Source organism: Crassostrea angulata, chromosome 2 (genome assembly GCF_025612915.1).
Source record: "Crassostrea angulata isolate pt1a10 chromosome 2, ASM2561291v2, whole genome shotgun sequence".
NCBI classification, from domain to species: Eukaryota; Metazoa; Mollusca; class Bivalvia; order Ostreida; family Ostreidae; genus Magallana; species Magallana angulata.
This window is the reverse complement of record NC_069112.1, coordinates 12,645,920-12,652,511: the sequence shown is the minus strand read 5'-3', so window position 1 is coordinate 12,652,511 and position 6,592 is coordinate 12,645,920. Positions and strand designations below refer to the sequence as shown.

The window sequence follows — 6,592 nt, the reverse complement described above, 5'->3', positions numbered from 1 at the left end:
AACTATATATCGATTGTCTAAATATGTCGTTTTAACATGTAAACGGCAAGTGCAAATATAAAGAATGTGCATAAAACATGGTAAGACAATTTCTATTCGAGCATTGGTACCACCTATCAAAACTCTCTATTTTCTTAAATTCATATGAAATTAATAAAATTTAAATGACAAATTGTACAATTTAACATTACAGTCAGCAATGATATTCTCTGCAACAGAATTAGCAGTGAATTCCTGTTTACGCCATAAGTTACGACTACCCTTGGCTAGGCGTAGATTTTGGGCTTAACTCAAGGCGGGCGCAAAGTTTAGTGAAACGGACCTTAGTCCATATATTTGACTTAAGTCCGGACTTACGACAGGCGAAAGCTTACGCCGGGCGTACGCCTTTTAGTGAAACTTTAGTCCTGTCGCATCTGATATACCAAATAAAGAATAATTGTTTTAGATATAAGTAGCACTAATAAACTGTATTTATGTGGCCGAAAAATAACTGAAAATCTTTTAGTAAAGGCCTTTCCAAACCAAGTTACATTCTCCGAGAGTGTTCACGGCGTAGTAATACTCATGAAATCGCCGTAGGATCGCAAAATCGCATTAAAAAATGTGCAGTTTTATTTGATAAGATGCTGGCAGCGACCGAGGCGCTTCGGCGAAGTCATTCCACAGAGTTCCACTTGGCGATTGCCTGCGTTCTAGCTTCGTATCCGTCAGACTCAAAAAACGGTGTGCTCAGTGCGCCGATTGCGTGCACAAGACATCCTCTTCTTACAGGGATATCAGTTTTAATTTGTATAATCATACGCAAAACAAACCAAATTTTTGTAAGACTTTATTAGCAGTGAAAAAAATATAAAAAACCTCGATTTTGTTTATGTTAATGATATACATGTACATGAATATGTACATGTATATCATTAACATAAACAAAATCGAGGTTTTTTTCATGTACATGTACAGTCTATATCATTAACATAAACAAAATCGAGGTTTTTTATATTTTTTTCACTGCTAATAAAGTCTTACAAAAATTTGGTTTGTTTTGCGTATGATTATAAGTCATTGAATAGGTCCTAGAATAATCGTAAGTCTTATTCTTTTTATATGTTCTACAATATCAAGTTTGATAATACTATATCGCTTGCTTTTGTATTAAAGCCAGTGTTAAAGTGTTTGTGGTCTGGCTGACAACGCACTGGACACACCATGGAGGCGTGTTTTAGAAGCTAATGAACGCAGGAGAAACGCAAAGAAAGCAAAGAAAACAAGTTATTGAGGTCGCTATGTAAATGCAACGAATGAAAAGCAACACATTCAAACGCTGTGGATGAGCAGTAAGAGCGCAGTTGTGACACAGTGCCATAAAGGACTCAGATATGTCTCTGTGCAAGCGTAATAGACTTATAACTGCATCTTTACCGCAATTTTGTGCGTTAAAATGAAACGCTTTTGGTCAGCAACAAGGCGCCATAAAGATTTTTCTTCTTACAAATCTATTAAAATTGGACCTTTTTTTAAATAGTTAGCGATCCTATGGTGATTCCATAATATTTACAACGCCGTAATAACTCTAAAAACGCAACCTAGTGTCAATGCCTTACTTTAGCGCGCAAACGTTGCTCTTGTTGTCCTGTTTCCCTTTGCAGCTACTGTTCGTGTTTTAAATATGTGATTAAATAAAAAAGGTTTTTTTTTTATATATGCATGTAAATATAAGTTTAGCAATATAAAAAACGAATTAATTCGGGGTTGTGTTACACTTTTGCCTTTTGTGTTCACACTGACAGAGGAAACCATATAACTGTCTATTTGCATATCTTATAACGCTCTTTGATAAGGCAAAATATCCATATTTGTATTATCCTGATTTTATCCTAACTGAAACTCAACCAGTACATGGGTATCAGTATTAAATAAGTCATATTTCCGCATTGTTTAACTGCATTCCGATGATTAGTCTCCAGATATTGATTTTCCTTAAACATACTTGTGACGCCAACAATAATAATGATTCGTAATACAGAGAATTCGAGATAGTCAGTTTGAAGAGTTTGTTGTGACATTTTACGCCTGTAGGTTTTATAGTTTGAACCAGAAATATAGAATAAATTGGCATGTTTCTTCAGTAAGTACGACATCATGCTGCTTATTGTGAAATCATATTAATCAGAGGAATTTTTACTCAGTCGATCGCTGAAAGATACGTTATCAAACCTACATACTGATTTAAAAACAGTGGTGTGCGCATTTCTAAATTTAGTTCTTTGTTATGTTTAATAAGACTGCAAAACGTATTAAACTCACATTATATTTATAAGCAGGTATTATTTTTTTTATTTCAAGTGAAAAAAAATCAATCTCTCTTCTATTTGTATCGCGGGTTCGGTTGTATCGCGGTATGTTAAAAAATAGCATTCCTGTTTTACAATGTATATCGCAATTTTCCACATATATTTAATGCATCAACTTCAGGATGAGTGCAAAAAAGGTTGTCAGCTGTGTCAAAGTTCTTACAAGTAAAGGTTTTAACGGAGAGAAAGCAAGTTCAAAGTCCACAGTGCATTATTATGTAAAAAAAATAAATAAATAAAAAAGTAAAATATAATTCAAATTTCATTCCCGAACAAGTTTAAGTTTCATAATGAATCATAATTTAATTTTTTTGAAAAAATAAAACCGTCCATTGTAACTGAACTAGGTTTCCAGATTTTAAATGCCGCGATACAATTGAACTTTTAATGACATGTGAAAATGACAACTTGGTATATATTTTTTTCAAGGGAAAAAATAAGTACCGCGATTTTATGGGACACCTGTATATACAGATTTTCGTTATTTTGTGTTTACAAAATCTTATGAAGTTTTATCTTACTTCATTGTATTGAATTCTTTTAGCTTTAAAAATGATACTGTAAGTGTTGATTTGATTTGAACATATTTTTTAATATTTTTTTTTAATTTACAATTGGGATTAGATATACAGATTACAGATTGCTGTTTATATCTAAAAACATATAATATAATATAACTAACAATTACACAACATGTACAATAACATTTAGAATGGAATACAAGTACATTTTGCATTGGTAACAGTTGTGATGAGGTGTACATATATTTCGCATATCACGTAAATCACACAGTATTTTCTTTTCAATGCAGCAAAATATCCTAGACATAGATTATTGAAATATTGGACCAGTTTTTACATTAATTCTAATTGTTAACTTAAACTGGGAAAATATGTCCTGATTTGTGTATAAAAACCGAAATTAGAATAGTTAGTCCTAAAACGTCTGTTCTATTTGTGTAAAAGTAAATGGACTTAACAGGTATCATTCGTATATAAACCTAATTACCATTTCAATTCAATTTTCCGGTGATTATTTTTTTAGAATGGTTTAATTGCATAAAAAACCATACATATATTCATTTGAATCGTTTAACTCGAAGGTACTATCTGCCTAGTTTTCTCAAGTTTTTTAAAAAGAAAAAGAAATGTATAATGTATTAGTTGCAAAGTTGCAAAAAACATTTTTAAAAGAAATATAAATGTACATAAAAAGAAAAAAACCCACTAGATTACATGATATTTCTGACACATCATGTGTTGGCATAAACATTTTCTTCCGTCTTCTGATAGTTCATGTATACTTCTTCTGGGGTCTGTTTGATGAATTGCAGGACAGCTTGACAGCAGAACATATAGTCCTCCTTAAATGAAGTGTTGATCAACAATAATATCAGTTTGTTCCCCCCAAAATATCATTATCTATGTTTATATAAAAAAAAGCTCCAAGTCCAACCTAATTAAAATTGGATTTGTTAATTCGCCCCTCTACGTTTCAATATATTAAATCTTTTCATAGAGGAGCGGAATTTTATGTCTAATTTTACTAAGATTGCTATAAAGTCAATATTTTACGTATATATATGTTATTTTTCTCAGGATTTTTATATAGCAATACTTTAAAACTAAATAATCTGTACCCAATGCGAGATCATTTCCGGACGACGACTCTGTAGCTGTCTGACAATGGTGAACATGTCCACCTCCTGATCCTGTTGTAGTTGTTGTATGGCGTTATAAACAGCACATAACTCTCCACATCTGGATGCTCCATCTCTTCAACAAAGATTATATAAACCCGATAAAAACATACTTGTTGAAGATAAAAAATTACTTTGGAATCACCTTTAACCTCGTTGGAGCTTGAAAAGAAATTAGCCTTGTGTTATAGTTTTAATGGGCATACGTACGATTTTAGTGAAATTATATTTTTATTATATCATTTACAATTCTTAAAGTATGCATTTCTTATGATCAATTGAAATCTTAAAATTAGCCATAGAGTTGTAAGCAAGATAACAGAGTTCAAATATCCTTGTTATGTAAACAAGGCTCGTGTCCTATTTTTGTTTACAAAAGTTTAAGATTAAAAAGTATTTGTTTCAAGCTAATTTGTCCATCTTTTGATTCGTTTTAATATAAACATTTTGAACGTTTAATACATATTTTTTTTAGGTCTAAAACTGAAATGTTCACATCAAAACAAACGCTTGGTTGACATAGCAAAGAGTCTTAGGCTATGTTATTTGGTTATAACTCTACAAATGACACATATTTTGGTTGCCTATTAAAACTGCCAAACTGAGATAACGTAAACATTACAATCAGAAAAAATAATGTTTGACCAAAATCCCGACCATGCCCCTTTAAGACATTCGAAAAGGAAACTAGGAAGGTTTTTTTGAGTTTTTATAATAAATACTGGCAATGTCACAATAATTTATAAGGAATTCTTCCATACATGTTAAGATTTAAATTGTTAAAAATAAAAGTTAACAAATAATGCGTACCTGGATAGAACAGCAATTTTGTTTTCAGCATCTACGTTTTCATTTCGCTGCAAGACTGCAGTGAGATCTAACAATGTTTGAAAATTACGTGGGAGGTCGTCTTTTATATTCCATGACGTCATTTCGTATAAGGTCACATCGTGCCAGCAGTTAGCCTATATAAATGAATAAATTATTAAACTAAAACAATAGATGAAAAGGGTGTTGTCTTGAAATTAAATAGGTTTTGTTGATGATAACCATTTTTCTACATGCAAAATGCAGGAAAGAAAAAAGCAAAAACAGATCCATACCACTGGTGGCTTTATTCTGATATTGGATTTTATGATATTATCTGTTACTCGGACACTATTATCAACTTGAATTTCGTATTGGAAAATAGTACGGCCTCCAGAGGGAGAACAAAACCACTCGTTACTCTGAAATTCATTATATGCAGCGTTCAATGCCTATATTGATACATGAATGTAATTTATTACAATCAAACAACATAAATCTCTTTAATTCTAATAAATTTATTGCGATATTTGATACGAAAATAAAAATAGTAAGTTTTTTATGCGTGAATAAATGTAAGAAAATTATTAGCATCATATTTATAAACACCCTTTCAAATAATATCTAAATTGTTGAAAGATCCTATTATCATAAAGTGAACTTGGACACTGATATAAGGTTAAAAGTAATACATTTTTTTATGAAAAGCTAGTTTGAAAAGAATTATTTTTTGGACGAAAACCTACCGATGGTACTTCCGATAGTGGACTTGTCGAAATCAAAGTACTACATTCCTGGTCAACAAGGAGTCGAATCAGGTCAACCGCCGCCCCCGGGACAGCGTATTGAGCTGTTATGATACAGTCCCTCATCGTGAAGGTCTGTAAAAATGTTTTACATGACATTCATTTACTTTGAATAACGTTTGCATCAAAGATATTTCCTCACATGGATTTGCACTATTCACTAGTTTTATACTTTCAGTCAGTTTGTCAGCAAGGTCCAGCGGTCAAGCTATAGTAAAGATCTTTGCCAAAGTGCGATGGTATGTCGCCAACACAGACGCTATTCAAATTATGACGAACTAACAACGTTTGTAACGTTACTTCAGGACTACGTTACATTGTAATTGAAAAATAGCAGAATTGGACTGTGAGAAAGAAACTTTTTTGACAAACTGAGAAAAAGAGGAAGATTAACTGTTCAAAGATGGCGGTTTTAAAAGAGGTCGTATAAATTTCATTACGGAACCTTTATCATAATTGTAACGTGAAAGATTTAAAGGTAAAAGTTTGCGGTCACAAAAAAGTATAATTTTGTCTACAAATAATTGCTTTCAAAATATACATGAAACCCGTTGATGACTATCAAACCTATGATGCATGTAGGAAACAAATGGTCGGGTTGTTTACCGTTTTGCAGCAACTTGTTTATAAAAATAATAAGAACTTACTCAATTCTTTATATGATTAGTTCAAGGACTATAGACAACACACAAACGTCAAAGCTACAGCAGCGATCAGACCCAACATAACACGAAGTACACCCACATGAACCTTGCTTTTCTTTAAGGGTTTACACCAAGAAGTGTACACTGAGAGCAGACGGGGTATTTGGAATATACAAGAAGCGGGAATTACAGGCAGTAAAATGGTAAGACAAAAGACGGGTCTGCTTCACACTTCAGTAGGTAAAGTGGGCTCCAGATGCAAACCCAGAGTAGACCAAAAGTAAA

The 6,592-nt window shown here is 32.3% G+C and overlaps 1 pseudogene; it reads right to left on the bottom strand.

Moving 5' to 3' along the window:
- Positions 1 to 1,808: 1,808 nt before the first annotated feature.
- LOC128170667 (uncharacterized) overlaps positions 1,809 to 6,592 on the bottom strand; it is a 55,653-nt pseudogene continuing 50,869 nt past the window's right edge.